Raw genomic sequence first — 20,116 nt, 5'->3', positions numbered from 1 at the left:
TGAGTAATGACTATTGCTTATTAGCAAGGTTGCTGGGCGTACCGGTACAGACATTTAGGAGTCATAATACAGATAAATGTGTATACCTATCGGCACAAAATTTCTTTTCCGCGGCGTTCATTACTTTCAATTTTTGGCGACGAAAATTCCAACGCGCTTGATAGGCCACTTCTGAAAATAGCCATGTGATGTCAATTACTCCTTCTATCGTGCGCAATACCTGTTCTTTTTTTCAATAAACTTTAGTCATATGTTTTATTTCTCGACAAAAGCAGCCGAACCGCATGTCAGGATGGCCGAGCGGTCCAAGGCACTGCGTTCAGGTCGCAGTCCGGTCTTCAGGGCGTGGGTACGAATCCCACTTCCTTCACTTATGTTTTGCTTCAGCTGTGTGAGTAATGACTATTGTTTATTAGCTAGGTGGCTGGGTGTACCGGTACAGACATTTAGGAGTCATAATACAGATAAATGTGTTTACCTGTCGGCACAAAAATCTTTTCCACAGCGTTCAATACTTTCACATTTTTCGCGACGAAAATACCAGTGCGCTTGAAGGCTACTTTTGAAAATAGCCATGTGATGTCATTTACTGCTTCTATCGCGCGCAATACCTGTTCTTTTTTTAAATAAACTTCAGTCATATCTTTTATTTCTCGACAAAAGCAGCCAAACCGCATGTCAGGATGACCGAGCGGTCCAAGGCACTGCGTTCAGGTCGCAGTCCGGACTTCAGGGCGTTGGTTCGAATCCCACTTCTGACACTTATATTTTGCTTCAGCTGTGTGAGTAATGACTATTGTTTATTAGCTAGGTGGCTGGGCGTACCGGTACAGACGATTAGGAGTCATAATACAGAAAAATGTGTATACCAAAAATTGATTTCCGCAGCGTTCATTACTTTCAATTTTTTTCGCGACGAAAATGCCAGTGCGCTTGAAGGCCACTTTTGAAAATAGCCGTGTGATGTCAATTATTCCTTGTATTGCGCGCAATACCTGTTCTTTTTTTAAGCTTTAGTCATATCTTTTATTTCACGACAAAAGCAGCCGAACCGCATGTCAGGATGGCCGAGCGGTCCAAGGCGCTGCGTTCAGGTCTCAGTCCGGACTTCCGGGCGTGGGTTCGAGTCCCACTTCTGACCGTTATGTTTTGCTTCAGCTGTGTGAGTAATGACTATTGTTTATTAGCTAGGTGGTTGGGCGTGCAAGAACAGACATTTAGGAGTCATAATACAGATAAATGTGAATACCTATCGGCAAAAAAATTTTTTTCCACAGCGTTCATTACTTTCAATTTTTTTGCGACGAAAATTCCAGCGCGCCTATAGGGAAATTTTGAAAATATCCATGTGATGTCAATTACTTCTTCTATCGCACGCAATACCTGTTCTTTTTTTAAATAAACATTAGTCATATGTTTTATTTCTCGACAAAAGCAGCCAAACCGCATGTCAGGATGGCCGTGCGGTCCCAGGCGCTGCGTTCAGGTCGCAGTCCGGTCTTACGGGCGTGGGTTCGAATCCCACTTCTGCCACTTATGTTTTGCTTCAGCTGTGTGAGTAATGACTATTGCTTATTAGCAAGGTTGCTGGGCGTACCGGTACAGACATTTAGGAGTCATAATACAGATTAATGTGTATACCTATCGGCACAAAATTTCTTTTCCGCGGCGTTCATTACTTTCAATTTTTGGCGACGAAAATTCCAACGCGCTTGATAGGCCACTTCTGAAAATAGCCATGTGATGTCAATTACTCCTTCTATCGTGCGCAATACCTGTTCTTTTTTTCAATAAACTTTAGTCATATGTTTTATTTCTCGACAAAAGCAGCCGAACCGCATGTCAGGATGGCCGAGCGGTCCAAGGCGCTGCGTTCAGGTCGCAGTCCGGACTTAGGGGCGTGGGTTTGAATCCCACTTCTGACAGTTATGTTTTGCTTCAGCTGTGTGAGTAATGACTATTGTTTATTAGCTAGGTGGCTGGGCGTACCGGTACAGACATTTAGGAGTCATAATACAGATAAATATGTATACCTATCGGCACAAAATTTTTTTCCGCGGCGTTCATTACTTTCATTTTTTGGCGACGAAAATTCCTGCGCGCTTGATAGGCCACTTTTGAAAACAGCCATGTGATGTCAATTACTCCTTCTATCGCGCGCAATACCTGTTCTTTTTTTCAGTAAATTTTAGTCATATGTTTTATTTCTCGACAAAAGCAGCCGAACTGCATGTCAGGATGGCCGAGCGGTCCAAGGCGCTGCGTTCAGGTCGCAGTCCGGGCATCCGGGCGTGGGTTCGCATCCCAATTCTGGCACTTTAGCTTTGCTTCAGCTATGTGAGTAATGACTATTGTTTATTAGCTAGGTGGCTTGGCGCACCGGTACAGACATTTAGGAGTCATAATACAGAAAAATGTGTATACCTATCGGCACAAAATTTATTTTCCGCGGCGTTCATTACTTTCATTTTTTTGGCGACGAAAATTCCAACGCGCTTGATAGGCCACTTCTGAAAATAGCCATGTGATGTCAATTACTCCTTCTATTGTGCGCAATACGTGTTCTTTTTTTCAATAAACTTTAGTCATATGTTTTATTTCTCGACAAAAGCAGCCGAACCGCATGTCAGGATGGCCGAGCGGTCCAAGGCGCTGCGTTCAGGTCGCAGTCCGGACTTAGGGGCGTGGGTTTGAATCCCACTTCTGACAGTTATGTTTTGCTTCAGCTGTGTGAGTAATGACTATTGTTTATTAGCTAGGTGGCTGGGCGTACCGGTACAGACATTTAGGGGTCATAATACAGATAAATGTGTTTACCTGTCGGCACAAAAATCTTTTCCACAGCGTTCAATACTTTCACATTTTTCGCGACGAAAATGCCAGTGCGCTTGAAGGCTACTTTTAAAAATAGCCATGTGATGTCATTTACTGCTTCTATCGCGCGCAATACCTGTTCTTTTTTTCAGTAAATTTTAGTCATATGTTTTATTTCTCGACAAAAGCAGCCGAACTGCATGTCAGGATGGCCGAGCGGTCCAAGGCGCTGCGTTCAGGTCGCAGTCCGGGCATCCGGGCGTGGGTTCGCATCCCAATTCTGGCACTTTAGCTTTGCTTCAGCTATGTGAGTAATGACTATTGTTTATTAGCTAGGTGGCTGGGCGTACTGGTACAGACATTTAGTAGTCATATTACAGATAAATGTTAATACCTATCGGCACAAAATTTTTTTTTCCACAGCGTTCATCACTTTCACTTTTTTCGCGACCAAAACTCTAGCGCGCTTGATAGGCCAGTTTTGAAAATAGCCATGTGATGTCATTTACTCCTTCTATCGCGAGCAATACCTGTTGTTTTTTCAAATAAACATTAGTCATATGTTTTATTTCTCGACAAAAGCAGCCAAACCGCATGTCAGGATGGCAGAGCGGTCCAAGGTGCTGTGTTCAGGTCGCAGTCCGGTCTTACGGGCGTGGGTTCGAATCCCACTTCTGACACTTACGTTTTGCTTCAGCTGTGTGAGTAATGACTATAGTTTATTAGCAAGGTTGCTGGGCGTACCGGTACACACATTTAGGAGTCATAATACAGATAAATGTGTAAACCTATCGGCACAAAATTTATTTTCCGCGGCGTTCATTACTTTCATTTTTTTGGCGACGAAAATTCCAACGCGCTTGATAGGCCACTTCTGAAAATAGCCATGTGATGTCAATTACTCCTTCTATTGTGCGCAATACGTGTTCTTTTTTTCAATAAACTATAGTCATATGTTTTATTTCTCGACAAAAGCAGCCGAACCGCATGTCAGGATGGCCGAGCGGTCCAAGGCGCTGCGTTCAGGTCGCAGTCCGGACTTCCGGGCGTGGGTTCGAATCCCACTTCTGACAGTTATGTTTTGCTTCAGCTGTGTGAGTAATGACTATTGTTTATTAGCTAGGTGGCTGGGCGTACCGGAACAGACATTCAGGAGTCATAATACAGATAAATGTGTATGCCTGTCGGCACAAAAATGAATTTCCGCAGCGTTCATTACTTTCAATTTTTTTCGCGACGAAAGTGCCAGTGTGCTTGAAGGCCACTTTTGAAAATAGCCGTGTGATATCAATTACTCCTTCTATCGCGCGCAATACCTGTTCTTTTTTTCAATAAATTTTAGTCATATGTTTTATTTCTCGACAAAAGCAGCCGAACTGCATGTCAGGATGGCCGAGCGGTCCAAGGCGCTGCGTTCAGGTCGCAGTCCGGTCTTACGGGCGTGGGTTCGAATCCCACTTCTGCCACTTATGTTTTGCTTCAGCTGTGTGAGTAATGACTATTGCTTATTAGCAAGGTTGCTGGGCGTACCGGTACAGACATTTAGGAGTCATAATACAGATAAATGTGTATACCTATCGGCACAAAATTTCTTTTCCGCGGCGTTCATTACTTTCAATTTTTGGCGACGAAAATTCCAACGCGCTTGATAGGCCACTTCTGAAAATAGCCATGTGATGTCAATTACTCCTTCTATCGTGCGCAATACCTGTTCTTTTTTTCAATAAACTTTAGTCATATGTTTTATTTCTCGACAAAAGCAGCCGAACCGCATGTCAGGATGGCCGAGCGGTCCAAGGCACTGCGTTCAGGTCGCAGTCCGGTCTTCAGGGCGTGGGTACGAATCCCACTTCCTTCACTTATGTTTTGCTTCAGCTGTGTGAGTAATGACTATTGTTTATTAGCTAGGTGGCTGGGTGTACCGGTACAGACATTTAGGAGTCATAATACAGATAAATGTGTTTACCTGTCGGCACAAAAATCTTTTCCACAGCGTTCAATAATTTCACATTTTTCGCGACGAAAATACCAGTGCGCTTGAAGGCTACTTTTGAAAATAGCCATGTGATGTCATTTACTGCTTCTATCGCGCGCAATACCTGTTCTTTTTTTAAATAAACTTCAGTCATATCTTTTATTTCTCGACAAAAGCAGCCAAACCGCATGTCAGGATGACCGAGCGGTCCAAGGCACTGCGTTCAGGTCGCAGTCCGGACTTCAGGGCGTTGGTTCGAATCCCACTTCTGACACTTATATTTTGCTTCAGCTGTGTGAGTAATGACTATTGTTTATTAGCTAGGTGGCTGGGCGTACCGGTACAGACGATTAGGAGTCATAATACAGAAAAATGTGTATACCAAAAATTGATTTCCGCAGCGTTCATTACTTTCAATTTTTTTCGCGACGAAAATGCCAGTGCGCTTGAAGGCCACTTTTGAAAATAGCCGTGTGATGTCAATTATTCCTTGTATTGCGCGCAATACCTGTTCTTTTTTTAAGCTTTAGTCATATCTTTTATTTCACGACAAAAGCAGCCGAACCGCATGTCAGGATGGCCGAGCGGTCCAAGGCGCTGCGTTCAGGTCTCAGTCCGGACTTCCGGGCGTGGGTTCGAGTCCCACTTCTGACCGTTATGTTTTGCTTCAGCTGTGTGAGTAATGACTATTGTTTATTAGCTAGGTGGTTGGGCGTGCAAGAACAGACATTTAGGAGTCATAATACAGATAAATGTGAATACCTATCGGCAAAAAAATTTTTTTCCACAGCGTTCATTACTTTCAATTTTTTTGCGACGAAAATTCCAGCGCGCCTATAGGGAAATTTTGAAAATATCCATGTGATGTCAATTACTTCTTCTATCGCACGCAATACCTGTTCTTTTTTTAAATAAACATTAGTCATATGTTTTATTTCTCGACAAAAGCAGCCAAACCGCATGTCAGGATGGCCGTGCGGTCCCAGGCGCTGCGTTCAGGTCGCAGTCCGGTCTTACGGGCGTGGGTTCGAATCCCACTTCTGCCACTTATGTTTTGCTTCAGCTGTGTGAGTAATGACTATTGCTTATTAGCAAGGTTGCTGGGCGTACCGGTACAGACATTTAGGAGTCATAATACAGATTAATGTGTATACCTATCGGCACAAAATTTCTTTTCCGCGGCGTTCATTACTTTCAATTTTTGGCGACGAAAATTCCAACGCGCTTGATAGGCCACTTCTGAAAATAGCCATGTGATGTCAATTACTCCTTCTATCGTGCGCAATACCTGTTCTTTTTTTCAATAAACTTTAGTCATATGTTTTATTTCTCGACAAAAGCAGCCGAACCGCATGTCAGGATGGCCGAGCGGTCCAAGGCGCTGCGTTCAGGTCGCAGTCCGGACTTAGGGGCGTGGGTTTGAATCCCACTTCTGACAGTTATGTTTTGCTTCAGCTGTGTGAGTAATGACTATTGTTTATTAGCTAGGTGGCTGGGCGTACCGGTACAGACATTTAGGAGTCATAATACAGATAAATATGTATACCTATCGGCACAAAATTTTTTTCCGCGGCGTTCATTACTTTCATTTTTTGGCGACGAAAATTCCTGCGCGCTTGATAGGCCACTTTTGAAAACAGCCATGTGATGTCAATTACTCCTTCTATCGCGCGCAATACCTGTTCTTTTTTTCAGTAAATTTTAGTCATATGTTTTATTTCTCGACAAAAGCAGCCGAACTGCATGTCAGGATGGCCGAGCGGTCCAAGGCGCTGCGTTCAGGTCGCAGTCCGGGCATCCGGGCGTGGGTTCGCATCCCAATTCTGGCACTTTAGCTTTGCTTCAGCTATGTGAGTAATGACTATTGTTTATTAGCTAGGTGGCTTGGCGCACCGGTACAGACATTTAGGAGTCATAATACAGAAAAATGTGTATACCTATCGGCACAAAATTTATTTTCCGCGGCGTTCATTACTTTCATTTTTTTGGCGACGAAAATTCCAACGCGCTTGATAGGCCACTTCTGAAAATAGCCATGTGATGTCAATTACTCCTTCTATTGTGCGCAATACGTGTTCTTTTTTTCAATAAACTTTAGTCATATGTTTTATTTCTCGACAAAAGCAGCCGAACCGCATGTCAGGATGGCCGAGCGGTCCAAGGCGCTGCGTTCAGGTCGCAGTCCGGACTTAGGGGCGTGGGTTTGAATCCCACTTCTGACAGTTATGTTTTGCTTCAGCTGTGTGAGTAATGACTATTGTTTATTAGCTAGGTGGCTGGGCGTACCGGTACAGACATTTAGGGGTCATAATACAGATAAATGTGTTTACCTGTCGGCACAAAAATCTTTTCCACAGCGTTCAATACTTTCACATTTTTCGCGACGAAAATGCCAGTGCGCTTGAAGGCTACTTTTAAAAATAGCCATGTGATGTCATTTACTGCTTCTATCGCGCGCAATACCTGTTCTTTTTTTCAGTAAATTTTAGTCATATGTTTTATTTCTCGACAAAAGCAGCCGAACTGCATGTCAGGATGGCCGAGCGGTCCAAGGCGCTGCGTTCAGGTCGCAGTCCGGGCATCCGGGCGTGGGTTCGCATCCCAATTCTGGCACTTTAGCTTTGCTTCAGCTATGTGAGTAATGACTATTGTTTATTAGCTAGGTGGCTGGGCGTACTGGTACAGACATTTAGTAGTCATATTACAGATAAATGTTAATACCTATCGGCACAAAATTTTTTTTTCCACAGCGTTCATCACTTTCACTTTTTTCGCGACCAAAACTCTAGCGCGCTTGATAGGCCAGTTTTGAAAATAGCCATGTGATGTCATTTACTCCTTCTATCGCGAGCAATACCTGTTGTTTTTTCAAATAAACATTAGTCATATGTTTTATTTCTCGACAAAAGCAGCCAAACCGCATGTCAGGATGGCCGAGCGGTCCAAGGTGCTGTGTTCAGGTCGCAGTCCGGTCTTACGGGCGTGGGTTCGAATCCCACTTCTGACACTTACGTTTTGCTTCAGCTGTGTGAGTAATGACTATAGTTTATTAGCAAGGTTGCTGGGCGTACCGGTACACACATTTAGGAGTCATAATACAGATAAATGTGTAAACCTATCGGCACAAAATTTATTTTCCGCGGCGTTCATTACTTTCATTTTTTTGGCGACGAAAATTCCAACGCGCTTGATAGGCCACTTCTGAAAATAGCCATGTGATGTCAATTACTCCTTCTATTGTGCGCAATACGTGTTCTTTTTTTCAATAAACTATAGTCATATGTTTTATTTCTCGACAAAAGCAGCCGAACCGCATGTCAGGATGGCCGAGCGGTCCAAGGCGCTGCGTTCAGGTCGCAGTCCGGACTTCCGGGCGTGGGTTCGAATCCCACTTCTGACAGTTATGTTTTGCTTCAGCTGTGTGAGTAATGACTATTGTTTATTAGCTAGGTGGCTGGGCGTACCGGAACAGACATTCAGGAGTCATAATACAGATAAATGTGTATACCTGTCGGCACAAAAATGAATTTCCGCAGCGTTCATTACTTTCAATTTTTTTCGCGACGAAAGTGCCAGTGCGCTTGAAGGCCACTTTTGAAAATAGCCGTGTGATATCAATTACTCCTTCTATCGCGCGCAATACCTGTTCTTTTTTTCAATAAATTTTAGTCATATGTTTTATTTCTCGACAAAAGCAGCCGAACTGCATGTCAGGATGGCCGAGCGGTCCAAGGCGCTGCGTTCAGGTCGCAGTCCGGGCATCCGGGCGTGGGTTCGCATCCCAATTCTGGCACTTTAGCTTTGCTTCAGCTATGTGAGTAATGACTATTGTTTATTAGCTAGGTGGCTTGGCGCACCGGTACAGACATTTAGGAGTCATAATACAGAAAAATGTGTATACCTATCGGCACAAAATTTCTTTGCCGCGGCGTTCATTACTTTCATTTTTTTTGGCGACGAAAATTCCAGCGCGCTTGATAGGCCACTTTTGAAAATAGCTATGTGATGTCAATTACTCCTTCTATCGCACGCAACACCTGTTCTTTTTTTCCATAAACTTTAGTCATATGTTTTTATTCTCGACAAAAGCAGCCAAACCGCATGTCAGGATGGCGGAGCGGTCCAGGGCACTGCGTTCAGGTTGCAGTCCGGTCTTCAGGGCGTGGGTACGAATCCCACTTCTGACACTTATGTTTTGCTTCAGCTGTGTGAGAAATGACTATTGTTTATTAGCTAGGTGGCTGGGTGTACCGGTACAGACATTTAGGGGTCATAATACAGATAAATGTGTTTACCTGTCGGCACAAAAATCTTTTCCACAGCGTTCAATACTTTCACATTTTTCGCGACGAAAATGCCAGTGCGCTTGAAGGCTACTTTTAAAAATAGCCATGTGATGTCATTTACTGCTTCTATCGCGCGCAATACCTGTTCTTTTTTTAAATAAACTTCAGTCATATCTTTTTTTTCTCGACAAAAGCAGCCAAACCGCATGTCAGGATGACCGAGCGGTCCAAGGCACTGCGTTCAGGTCGCAGTCCGGACTTCAGGGCGTTGGTTCGAATCCCACTTCTGACACTTATATTTTGCTTCAGCTGTGTGAGTAATGACTATTGTTTATTAGCTAGGTGGCTGGGCGTACCGGTACAGACGATTAGGAGTCATAATACAGATAAATGTGAATACCAAAAATTAATTTCCGCAGCGTTCATTACTTTCAATTTTTTTCGCGACGAAAATGCCAGTGCGCTTGAAGGCCACTTTTGAAAATAGCCGTGTGATGTCAATTATTCCTTCTATTGCGCGCAATACCTGTTCTTTTTTTTAAGCTTTAGTCATATCTTTTATTTCACGACAAAAGCAGCCGAACCGCATGTCAGGATGGCCGAGCGGTCCAAGGCGCTGCGTTCAGGTCTCAGTCCGGACTTCCGGGCGTGGGTTCGAGTCCCACTTCTGACCGTTATGTTTTGCTTCAGCTGTGTGAGTAATGACTATTGTTTATTAGCTAGGTGGCTGGGCGTGCAAGAACAGACATTTAGGAGTCATAATACAGATAAATGTGAATACAAATCGCCACAAAATTTCTTTTCCGCGGCGTTCATTACTTTCAATTTTTGGCGACGAAAATTCCAACGCGCTTGATAGGCCACTTCTGAAAATAGCCATGTGATGTCAATTACTCCTTCTATCGTGCGCAATACCTGTTCTTTTTTTCAATAAACTTTAGTCATATGTTTTATTTCTCAACAAAAGCAGCCGAACCGCATGTCAGGATGGCCGAGCGGTCCAAGGCGCTGCGTTCAGGTCGCAGTCCGGACTTAGGGGCGTGGGTTTGAATCCCACTCCTGACACTTATGTTTTGCTTCAGCTGTGTGAGTAATGACTATTCTTTATTACCTAGGTGGCTGGGCGTACCGGTACAAAATTTAGGAGTCATAATACAGAGAATTGTGTATACCTATCGGCACGAAAATTCTTTCCCACAGCGTTCATTACTTTCAATTTTTTTGCGACGAAAATTCCAGCGCGCCTATAGGGCACTTTTGAAAATATCCATGTGATGTCAATTACTTCTTCTATCGCACGCAATACCTGTTCTTTTTTTAAATAAACATTAGTCATATGTTTTATTTCTCGACAAAAGCAGCCAAACCGCATGTCAGGATGGCCGTGCGGTCCAAGGCGCTGCGTTCAGGTCGCAGTCCGGTCTTACGGGCGTGGGTTCGAATCCCACTTCTGCCACTTATGTTTTGCTTCAGCTGTGTGAGTAATGACTATTGCTTATTAGCAAGGTTGCTGGGCGTACCGGTACAGACATTTAGGAGTCATAATACAGATAAATGTGTATACCTATCGGCACAAAATTTCTTTTCCGCGGCGTTCATTACTTTCAATTTTTGGCGACGAAAATTCCAACGCGCTTGATAGGCCACTTCTGAAAATAGCCATGTGATGTCAATTACTCCTTCTATCGTGCGCAATACCTGTTCTTTTTTTCAATAAACTTTAGTCATATGTTTTATTTCTCAACAAAAGCAGCCGAACCGCATGTCAGGATGGCCAAGCGGTCCAAGGCGCTGCGTTCAGGTCGCAGTCCGGACTTAGGGGCGTGGGTTTGAATCCCACTCCTGACACTTATGTTTTGCTTCAGCTGTGTGAGTAATGACTATTGTTTATTAGCTAGGTGGCTGGGCGTACCAGTACAGACATTTAGGAGTCATAATACAGATAAATGTGTATACCTGTCGGCACAAAAATGAATTTCCGCAGCGTTCTATACTTTCAATTTTTTTTTCGCGACGAAAGTGCCAGTGCGCTTGAAGGCCACTTTTGAAAATAGCCGCGTGATGTCAATTATTCCTTCTATTGCGCGCAATACCTGTTCTTTTTTTAAAAAGCTTTAGTCATACGTTTTATTTCTCGACTAAAGCAGCCAAACCGCATGTCAGGATGGCCGAGCGGTCCAAGGCGCTGCGTTCAGGTCGCAGTCCGGTCTTCCGGGCGTGGGTTCGAATCCCACTGCTGACACTTACGTTTTGCTTCAGCTGTGTGAGTAATGACTATTGTTTATTAGCTAGGTGGCTGGGCGTATCGGTACACACATTTAGGAGTCATATTACAGATAAATGTGAATACCCACAAAAATTTTTTTTTTTCCACAGCGTTCATCACTTTCACTTTTTTCGCGACCAAAACTCCAGCGCGCTTGATAGGCCACATTTGTAAATATCCATGTGATGGCATTCACTCCTTCTATCGCGCGCAATACCTGTTCTTTTTTTTAAATAAACTTCAGTTATATCTTTTATTTCTCGACAAAAGCAGCCGAACCGCATGTCAGGATGGCCGTGGGGTCCAAGGCGCTGCGTTCAGGTCGCAGTCCGGACTTCCGGGCGTGGGTTTGAGTCCCACTTCTGACAGTTATGTTTTGCTTCAGCTGTGTGAGTAATGACTATTGTTTATTAGCTAGGTGGCTGGGCGTGCCGGTACAGACATTTAGGAGTCATAATACAGATAAATGTGAATACGTATCGGCACAAAATTTCTTTTCCACAGCGCTCATTACTTTCACTTTTTTTCGCGACGAAAACTCTAGCGCGCTTGATAGGCCAGTTTTGAAAATAGCCATGTGATGTCATTTACTCCTTCTATCGCGAGCAATACCTGTTCTTTTTTTAAATAAACATTAGTCATATGTTTTATTTCTCGACAAAAGCAGCCAAACCGCATGTCAGGATGGCCGAGTTGTCCAAGGCGCTGCGTTCAGGTCGCAGTCCGGTCTTACGGGCGTGGGTTCGAATCCCAATTCTGACACTTATGTTCTGCTTCAGCTGTGTGAGTAATGACTATTGTTTATTAGCAAGGTTGCTGGGCGTACCGGTACAGATATTTAGGAGTCATAATACAGATAAATGTGTACATCTATCGGCACAAAAATATTTTTCCACAGCGTTCATTTCACTTTTTTTCGTGACCAAAACTCCAGTGCGCTTGATAGGCCACTTTTGAAAATAGCCATGTGATGGCATTTACTCCTTCTATCGCGCGCTATACCTGTTCTTTTTTTAAATAAACTTTAGTCATATATTTTATTTCTCGACAAAAGCAGCCAAACGGCATGTCAGGATGGCCGAGCGGTCCAAGGCACTGCGTTCAGGTCGCAGTCCGGTCTTCCGGCCGTGGGTTCGAATCCCACTTCTGACACTTACGTTTTGCTTCAGCTGTGTGAGAAATGACTATTGTTTATTAGCTAGGTGGCTGGGCGTACTGGTACAGACATTTAGTAGTCTTATTACAGATAAATATTAATACCTATCGGCACAAAAAATTTTTTTCCACAGCGTTCATTACTTTCACTTTTTTCGCGACCAAAACTCCAGCGCGCTTGATAGGCCACATTTGAAAATATCCATGTGATGGCATTCACTCCTTCTATCGCGCGCAATACCTGTTCTTTTTTTTAAATAAACTTCAGTTATATCTTTTATTTCTCGACAAAAGCAGCCGAACCGCATGTCAGGATGGCCGAGGGGTCCAAGGCGCTGCGTTCAGGTCGCAGTCCGGTCTTACGGGCGTGGGTTCGAATCCCAATTCTGACACTTATGTTTTGCTTCAGCTGTGTGAGTAATGACTATTGTTTATTAGCAAGGTTGCTGGGCGTACCGGTACAGATATGTAGGAGTCATAATACAGATAAATGTGTACATCTATCGGCACAAAAATATTTTTCCACAGCGTTCATTTCACTTTTTTTCGTGACCAAAACTCCAGTGCGCTTGATAGGCCACTTTTGAAAATAGCCATGTGATGGCATTTACTCCTTCTATCGCGCGCTATACCTGTTCTTTTTTTAAATAAACATTAGTCATATCTTTTATTTCTCGACAAAAGCAGCCAAACGGCATGTCAGGATGGCCGAGCGGTCCAAGGCACTGCGTTCAGGTCGCAGTCCGGTCTTCCGGCCGTGGGTTCGAATCCCACTTCTGACACTTACGTTTTGCTTCAGCTGTGTGAGAAATGACTATTGTTTATTAGCTAGGTGGCTTGGCGTACTGGTACAGACATTTAGTAGTCTTATTACAGATAAATATTAATACCTATCGGCACAAAAAATTTTTTTCCACAGCGTTCATCACTTTCACTTTTTTCGCGACCAAAACTCCAGCGTGCTTGATAGGCCACTTTTGAAAAGAGCCATGTGATGGCATTTACTCCTTGTATCGCTCGCAATACCTGTTCTTTTTTTAAAATAAACTTTAGTCATATGTTTTATTTCTCGACAAAAGCAGCCGAACCGCATGTCAGGATGGCCGAGCGGTCAAAGGCGCTGCGTTCAGGTCGCAGTCCGGACTTCCGGGCGTGGGTTCGAATCCCACTTCTGACAGTTATGTTTTTCTTCAGCTATGTGAGTATTGACTATTGTTTATTAGCTAGGTGGCTTGGCGCACCGGTACAGACATTTAGGAGTCATAATACAGATAAATGTGTTTACCTGTCGGCACAAAAATCTTTTCCACAGCGTTCAATACTTTCACATTTTTCGCGACAAAAATGCCAGTGCGCTTGAAGGCTACTTTTGAAAATAGCCATGTGATGTCATTTACTGTTTCTATCGCGCGCAATACCTGTTCTTTTTTTAAATAAACTTCAGTCATATCTTTTATTTCTCGACAAAAGCAGCCAAACCGCATGTCAGGATGACCGAGCGGTCCAAGGCACTGCGTTCAGGTCGCAGTCCGGACTTCAGGGCGTTGGTTCGAATCCCACTTCTGACACTTATATTTTGCTTCAGCTGTGTGAGTAATGACTATTGTTTATTAGCTAGGTGGCTGGGCGTACCGGTACAGACGATTAGGAGTCATAATACAGAAAAATGTGTATACCAAAAATTAATTTCCGCAGCGTTCATTACTTTCAATTTTTTTGCGACGAAAATTCCAGCGCGCCTATAGGGCACTTTTGAAAATATCCATGTGATGTCAATTACTTCTTCTATCGCACGCAATACCTGTTCTTTTTTAAATAAACATTAGTCATATGTTTTATTTCTCGACAAAAGCAGCCAAACCGCATGTCAGGATGGCCGTGCGGTCCAAGGCGCTGCGTTCAGGTCGCAGTCCGGTCTTACGGGCGTGGGTTCGAATCCCACTTCTGCCACTTATGTTTTGCTTCAGCTGTGTGAGTAATGACTATTGTTTATTAGCAAGGTTGCTGGGCGTACCGGTACAGACATTTAGGAGTCATAATACAGATAAATGTGTATACCTATCGGCACAAAATTTCTTTTCCGCGGCGTTCATTACTTTCAATTTTTGGCGACGAAAATTCCAATGCGCTTGATAGGCCACTTCTGAAAATAGCCATGTGATGTCAATTACTCCTTCTATCGTGCGCAACACCTGTTTTTTTTTCAATAAACTTTAGTCATATGTTTTATTTCTCGACAAAAGCAGCCGAACTGCATGTCAGGATGGCCGAGCGGTCCAAGGCGCTGCGTTCAGGTCGCAGTCCGGACTTAGGGGCGTGGGTTTGAATCCCACTTCTGACAGTTATATTTTGCTTCAGCTGTGTGAGTAATGACTATTGTTTATTAGCTAGGTGGCTGGGCGTACCGGTACAGACGATTAGGAGTCATAATACAGAAAAATGTGTAAACCAAAAATTAATTTCCGCAGCGTTCATTACTTTCAATTTTTTTCGCGACGAAAATGTCAGTGCGCTTGAAGGCCACTTTTGAAAATAGCCGTGTGATGTCAATTATTCCTTCTATTGCGCGCAATACCTGTTCTTTTTTTTAAGCTTTAGTCATATCTTTTATTTCACGACAAAAGCAGCCGAACCGCATGTCAGGATGGCCGAGCGGTCCAAGGCGCTGCGTTCAGGTCTCAGTCCGGACTTCCGGACGTGGGTTCGAGTCCCACTTCTGACCGTTATGTTTTGCTTCAGCTGTGTGAGTAATGACTATTGTTTATTAGCTAGGTGGCTGGGCGTGCAAGAACAGACATTTAGGAGTCATAATACAGATAAATGTGAATACCTATCGGCAAAAAAATTTTTTTCCACAGCGTTCATTACTTTCAATTTTTTTGCGACGAAAATTCCAGCGCGCCTATAGGGCACTTTTGAAAATATCCATGTGATGTCAATTACTTCTTCTATCGCACGCAATACCTGTTCTTTTTTAAATAAACATTAGTCATATGTTTTATTTCTCGACAAAAGCAGCCAAACCGCATGTCAGGATGGCCGTGCGGTCCAAGGCGCTGCGTTCAGGTCGCAGTCCGGTCTTACGGGCGTGGGTTCGAATCCCACTTTTGCCACTTATGTTTTGCTTCAGCTGTGTGAGTAATGACTATTGTTTATTAGCAAGGTTGCTGGGCGTACCGGTACAGACAATTAGGAGTCATAATACAGATAAATGTGTATACCTATCGGCACAAAATTTCTTTTCCGCGGCGTTCATTACTTTCAATTTTTGGCGACGAAAATTCCAACGCGCTTGATAGGCCACTTCTGAAAATAGCCTTGTGATGTCAATTACTCCTTCTATCGTGCGCAATACCTGTTCTTTTTTTCAATAAATTTTAGTCAAATGTTTTATTTCTCGACAAAAGCAGCCGAACCGCATGTCAGGATGGCCGAGCGGTCCAAGGCGCTGCGTTCAGGTCGCAGTCCGGGCATCCGGGCCTGGGTTGGCATCCCAATTCTGGCACTTATGCTTTGCTTCAGCTGTGTGAGTAATGACTATTGTTTATTAGCTAGGTGGCTGGGCGTACTGGTACAGACATTTAGTAGTCATATTACAGATAAATGTTAATACCTATCGGCACAAAAATTTTTTTTCCACAGCGTTCATCACTTTCACTTTTTTCGCAACCAAAACTCCAGCGCGCCTATAGGGCACTTTTGAAAATATCCATGTGATGTCAATTACTTCTTCTATCGCACGCAATACCTGTTCTTTTTTAAATAAACATTAGTCATATGTTTTATTTCTCGACAAAAGCAGCCAAACCGCATGTCAGGATGGCCGTGCGGTCCAAGGCGCTGCGTTCAGGTCGCAGTCCGGTCTTACGGGCGTGGGTTCGAATCCCACTTCTGCCACTTATGTTTTGCTTCAGCTGTGTGAGTAATGACTATTGTTTATTAGCAAGGTTGCTGGGCGTACCGGTACAGACATTTAGGAGTCATAATACAGATAAATGTGTATACCTATCGGCACAAAATTTCTTTTCCGCGGCGTTCATTACTTTCAATTTTTGGCGACGAAAATTCCAATGCGCTTGATAGGCCACTTCTGAAAATAGCCATGTGATGTCAATTACTCCTTCTATCGTGCGCAATACCTGTTTTTTTTTCAATAAACTTTAGTCATATGTTTTATTTCTCGACAAAAGCAGCCGAACTGCATGTCAGGATGGCCGAGCGGTCCAAGGCGCTGCGTTCAGGTCGCAGTCCGGACTTAGGGGCGTGGGTTTGAATCCCACTTCTGACAGTTATATTTTGCTTCAGCTGTGTGAGTAATGACTATTGTTTATTAGCTAGGTGGCTGGGCGTACCGGTACAGACGATTAGGAGTCATAATGAGTGGGCACGAGAGCAGTGGTCTCTGCACAGCTCTAAGCCGCTATTTCTTCACCATGCAGGCCTTCTTTGCGAACATCCTGCCGTGGTTATCAATTTGCTCTGCTGGCTTGGCGCATGTAGGTGCGCCGCTACCGACAATGTACCTCGTCAGCGTAGCCGATCAACACATGCCGAGCTCTGACGCCCCTTGGGTGCTCTTTGAGGATCCACCAGCCCCATCGACGACAGCAGCAATCGCCACCGACAGTTTTAAGAAGCAACACCTGGACACCGCCTTCAGTGGGCACGAGAGCAGTGGTCTCTGCACAGCTCTAAGCCGCTATTTCTTCACCATGCAGGCCTTCTTTGCGAACATCCTGCCGTGGTTATCAATTTGCTCTGCTGGCTTGGCGCATGTAGGTGCGCCGCTACCGACAATGTACCTCGTCAGCGTAGCCGATCAACACATGCCGAGCTCTGACGCCCCTTGGGTGCTCTTTGAGGATCCACCAGCCCCATCGACGACAGCAGCAATCGCCACCGACAGTTTTAAGAAGCAACACCTGGACACCGCCTTCAGTGGGCACGAGAGCAGTGGTCTCTGCACAGCTCTAAGCCGCTATTTCTTCACCATGCAGGTGTGTACTCCTTTACTACACGCTAAAAAATCTGACAACCGCTGTCTACTGCTGTTCCCGTGCCCACGGGTGTTGTGCGAGACTCTGTGTGAATGTTTTTCAATGGCTCACACCTTGCTTTGTTCCGGCGACATTGAGACTAACCCTGGACCCAATACCCGTGCCACAACACAACAAGAATTTCATGAGTTACCCGAAAACCCTGCCGAACAAATGAATGTCTTATTCCATATGTTGAAAGACGTGCACTCGCGTTCGTTACAGAGCTCACAGTGTCAGTCTGAGCTTGCTATTGATGTAAAAGCAATTAAAGCCGGACAAAAAAACATTCACGTTGAAATTACTGGTATCCGGAAGCGGCTTGACGAATTGGAAGAAAAATCGATCAAACTGGATACTATGACTGAAGAATTAGCAAGTGTGCAAAAAGCCGTAGAAGAACTAACCGACGAGAATAACCACGTGCAATCTAGACTAACCGAGCTAGAGGACAGGTCCAGAAGGGACAATTTAATCTTTCATGGTGTTCCAGACTCTAGAGAAACGTGGCAAGAAACCGAGGCGAAATTGACGAATTCTATTTCTGCTATTCTTGACAGTTTTTCCAGCGAGTCATTTCAAAGGGTGCACCGTTTGGGTAACCCTTCACCCACTAAGTGCCGCCCCATCGTCGCCAAGTTCACTGACTTCAAAACGAAAGAGAAAGTGCTGTCACTGCGCAATCAACTAAAAGATAAGAATATTTCAGTAAGCGACGATTTCTCTGTGGCAACGAGGCAGGCACGTAAAAAACTTATTGACTTTGGGAAAGCTCAGGCCGGTTCTTCACCACTTAAGCTGCGTTACAACAAGTTACTACTAAATAACAAATGTTACATGTATTTTCCCGAGTGCGACAAAGTTCTAGAGGTGAAAAAACGTACCAATTATGTCAATAATGCGAGAGCTTCTTCTTCTGTGAACACGACTACATAGGGTTGCGCGAGGGGAGGTGACCACAAATCAAATCTTCAGGTATCTGTCGTTTTTTCTAACGTTAGAAGTGTACTAAATAAATATAATTCTTTATCATCAGCTATTGATACATGTAGCGCAAAAATAGTTGCATTGACTGAAACTTGGCTCCATGCGCATGTCCGCGATCAAGAAATCTTTGATGACGCAACCAATTTTCACATGTACCGTTGTGATCGGACAGTGCGCAGGGGAGGCGGCGTTCTTCTGGCAGTCTCAAAAGACACTCCTTCTTCCTGTATTCATATTAACACTGAACTAGAGCTAGTCTGGGCTATAGTAACCATTGGACACCATAAGATAATATTAGGTGTATGCTATCGTTCTCCCTCTTCACCTTCAACATTTGTCGATGAACTTCACGACGCAATTAATATAGTTTGCACACGATTTCCATCACATCCCCTGTTTCTCCTCGGAGATTTTAACTTTCCTAGTATAATGTGGAACGCATACGCACCCTACTCTTTACCGTCTTCGCCGCAACCAAATGAATTCATTAACCTATGTTCAACGTTTTCCCTGACGCAAGTAGTGGCCTTACCGACTAGGGCAACTACTAACAGTGCTAGCATTCTTGATCTGATACTAACAAACCGACCAGACTTTGTTACCGCTATAACCTACGCACCAGGTATCAGTGACCATTCTTTACTTTCATTTTCATTTAATGCACCCTGTCCTAATAGAGATAAAAAAAAGAAAAAGATACGGGACTATAAAAAAGCCAACTTTGACAAGATAAACAGTGAACTAGCAACTTTTCTAGACATATTTCTAAGCAGTTTTGATACCCGTTCAGTGCAGTGTAACTGGGATATGTTTGCAGATGAAGTTGAACAACTAACCAATAAGTATATCCCTTGCCGTACTATCACAACTAACGCACGTGCGCCATGGTACAACGCGTACATCAAACGCTTATCTAACCGAAAGAAACGTTTTTATCGTGCAGCAAGATGTTTACCCACTAACCACCCACGCTGGGCTGCCTACAAATCTGCATCATCCATCTACATATCTGCACTAAAATCCGCTAAAGACAACTTCCTCACTCAAGTCCTGCCGTCTATGTTACAAACAAATGCAAAAAAATTCTGGCGAGTTATTAACCCCCTATCTGACAATCATATTTCCTTGATCGATTCATCCGGTAACGAAATTAGTGAAGCCCTTTGCGCTTCTGTTCTCAACGATTCTTTTATCCAAAACTTCTCCGTAGATAGCCATAATGATTTACCTAGCGCAACCTTGCACAATTATTCACCCATGTCATCCGTGATTATCGAAACTCCTGGAGTTGTACGTCTCATTGAATCACTTAAGAACGATTCATCTCCTGGTTATGATGGTATTAACACAAAATTTTTAAAAAATACTAGCGCTTATAGTTCCATTATAGTTACTAAAATTTTTCAACAGTCACTAGATACTTCTACTATTCCTAGTCAATGGAAAATCGGAAAAGTCGTTCCACTCCATAAATCTGGTAATAAACACTGTTCGAATAATTATCGTCCCATTTCTTTAACCAGTATTTGTTGTAAAATGCTCGAGCATATAATATTTACAAACATAGTCAATTTTTTAGAATCAAATTCATTTTTCA

At 43.7% G+C, this 20,116-nt stretch overlaps 24 non-coding genes across 24 annotated transcripts; all 24 read left to right on the top strand.

Annotated features, from left to right (window-relative positions):
• The first annotated feature begins 1,057 nt into the window (after positions 1-1,057).
• Positions 1,058-1,141, top strand: TRNAL-CAG (transfer RNA leucine (anticodon CAG)). Its single transcript has one exon. It is a non-coding gene; the product is annotated as a tRNA-Leu (tRNA).
• Positions 1,142-1,841: 700 nt separating this feature from the next.
• Positions 1,842-1,925, top strand: TRNAL-CAG (transfer RNA leucine (anticodon CAG)). The gene has a single exon. It is a non-coding gene; the product is annotated as a tRNA-Leu (tRNA).
• Positions 1,926-2,625: 700 nt separating this feature from the next.
• TRNAL-CAG (transfer RNA leucine (anticodon CAG)) lies at positions 2,626-2,709 on the top strand. Its single transcript has one exon. It is a non-coding gene; the product is annotated as a tRNA-Leu (tRNA).
• Positions 2,710-3,410: 701 nt separating this feature from the next.
• Positions 3,411-3,494, top strand: TRNAL-CAG (transfer RNA leucine (anticodon CAG)). Its single transcript has one exon. It is a non-coding gene; the product is annotated as a tRNA-Leu (tRNA).
• A 309-nt stretch (positions 3,495-3,803) lies between these two features.
• TRNAL-CAG (transfer RNA leucine (anticodon CAG)) lies at positions 3,804-3,887 on the top strand. The gene has a single exon. It is a non-coding gene; the product is annotated as a tRNA-Leu (tRNA).
• Positions 3,888-4,196: 309 nt separating this feature from the next.
• Positions 4,197-4,280, top strand: TRNAL-CAG (transfer RNA leucine (anticodon CAG)). Its single transcript has one exon. It is a non-coding gene; the product is annotated as a tRNA-Leu (tRNA).
• Positions 4,281-5,359: 1,079 nt separating this feature from the next.
• Positions 5,360-5,443, top strand: TRNAL-CAG (transfer RNA leucine (anticodon CAG)). Its single transcript has one exon. It is a non-coding gene; the product is annotated as a tRNA-Leu (tRNA).
• A 700-nt stretch (positions 5,444-6,143) lies between these two features.
• Positions 6,144-6,227, top strand: TRNAL-CAG (transfer RNA leucine (anticodon CAG)). The gene has a single exon. It is a non-coding gene; the product is annotated as a tRNA-Leu (tRNA).
• A 700-nt stretch (positions 6,228-6,927) lies between these two features.
• TRNAL-CAG (transfer RNA leucine (anticodon CAG)) lies at positions 6,928-7,011 on the top strand. The gene has a single exon. It is a non-coding gene; the product is annotated as a tRNA-Leu (tRNA).
• A 701-nt stretch (positions 7,012-7,712) lies between these two features.
• TRNAL-CAG (transfer RNA leucine (anticodon CAG)) lies at positions 7,713-7,796 on the top strand. Its single transcript has one exon. It is a non-coding gene; the product is annotated as a tRNA-Leu (tRNA).
• A 309-nt stretch (positions 7,797-8,105) lies between these two features.
• Positions 8,106-8,189, top strand: TRNAL-CAG (transfer RNA leucine (anticodon CAG)). The gene has a single exon. It is a non-coding gene; the product is annotated as a tRNA-Leu (tRNA).
• A 1,475-nt stretch (positions 8,190-9,664) lies between these two features.
• TRNAL-CAG (transfer RNA leucine (anticodon CAG)) lies at positions 9,665-9,748 on the top strand. Its single transcript has one exon. It is a non-coding gene; the product is annotated as a tRNA-Leu (tRNA).
• A 308-nt stretch (positions 9,749-10,056) lies between these two features.
• On the top strand, positions 10,057-10,140 carry TRNAL-CAG (transfer RNA leucine (anticodon CAG)). Its single transcript has one exon. It is a non-coding gene; the product is annotated as a tRNA-Leu (tRNA).
• Positions 10,141-10,839: 699 nt separating this feature from the next.
• TRNAL-CAG (transfer RNA leucine (anticodon CAG)) lies at positions 10,840-10,923 on the top strand. The gene has a single exon. It is a non-coding gene; the product is annotated as a tRNA-Leu (tRNA).
• Positions 10,924-11,233: 310 nt separating this feature from the next.
• TRNAL-CAG (transfer RNA leucine (anticodon CAG)) lies at positions 11,234-11,317 on the top strand. The gene has a single exon. It is a non-coding gene; the product is annotated as a tRNA-Leu (tRNA).
• Positions 11,318-11,625: 308 nt separating this feature from the next.
• On the top strand, positions 11,626-11,709 carry TRNAL-CAG (transfer RNA leucine (anticodon CAG)). The gene has a single exon. It is a non-coding gene; the product is annotated as a tRNA-Leu (tRNA).
• Positions 11,710-12,019: 310 nt separating this feature from the next.
• On the top strand, positions 12,020-12,103 carry TRNAL-CAG (transfer RNA leucine (anticodon CAG)). The gene has a single exon. It is a non-coding gene; the product is annotated as a tRNA-Leu (tRNA).
• A 306-nt stretch (positions 12,104-12,409) lies between these two features.
• On the top strand, positions 12,410-12,493 carry TRNAL-CAG (transfer RNA leucine (anticodon CAG)). Its single transcript has one exon. It is a non-coding gene; the product is annotated as a tRNA-Leu (tRNA).
• Positions 12,494-12,804: 311 nt separating this feature from the next.
• On the top strand, positions 12,805-12,888 carry TRNAL-CAG (transfer RNA leucine (anticodon CAG)). The gene has a single exon. It is a non-coding gene; the product is annotated as a tRNA-Leu (tRNA).
• Positions 12,889-13,194: 306 nt separating this feature from the next.
• Positions 13,195-13,278, top strand: TRNAL-CAG (transfer RNA leucine (anticodon CAG)). Its single transcript has one exon. It is a non-coding gene; the product is annotated as a tRNA-Leu (tRNA).
• Positions 13,279-13,589: 311 nt separating this feature from the next.
• TRNAL-CAG (transfer RNA leucine (anticodon CAG)) lies at positions 13,590-13,673 on the top strand. The gene has a single exon. It is a non-coding gene; the product is annotated as a tRNA-Leu (tRNA).
• A 1,080-nt stretch (positions 13,674-14,753) lies between these two features.
• On the top strand, positions 14,754-14,837 carry TRNAL-CAG (transfer RNA leucine (anticodon CAG)). The gene has a single exon. It is a non-coding gene; the product is annotated as a tRNA-Leu (tRNA).
• Positions 14,838-15,134: 297 nt separating this feature from the next.
• On the top strand, positions 15,135-15,218 carry TRNAL-CAG (transfer RNA leucine (anticodon CAG)). Its single transcript has one exon. It is a non-coding gene; the product is annotated as a tRNA-Leu (tRNA).
• A 1,482-nt stretch (positions 15,219-16,700) lies between these two features.
• Positions 16,701-16,784, top strand: TRNAL-CAG (transfer RNA leucine (anticodon CAG)). The gene has a single exon. It is a non-coding gene; the product is annotated as a tRNA-Leu (tRNA).
• The last annotated feature ends 3,332 nt before the right edge of the window (positions 16,785-20,116 follow it).

This window comes from Rhipicephalus microplus, chromosome X (assembly GCF_043290135.1).
Source record: "Rhipicephalus microplus isolate Deutch F79 chromosome X, USDA_Rmic, whole genome shotgun sequence".
NCBI lineage: Eukaryota > Metazoa > Arthropoda > Arachnida > Ixodida > Ixodidae > Rhipicephalus > Rhipicephalus microplus.
This window is presented reverse-complemented; position numbering and strand designations above follow the sequence as displayed.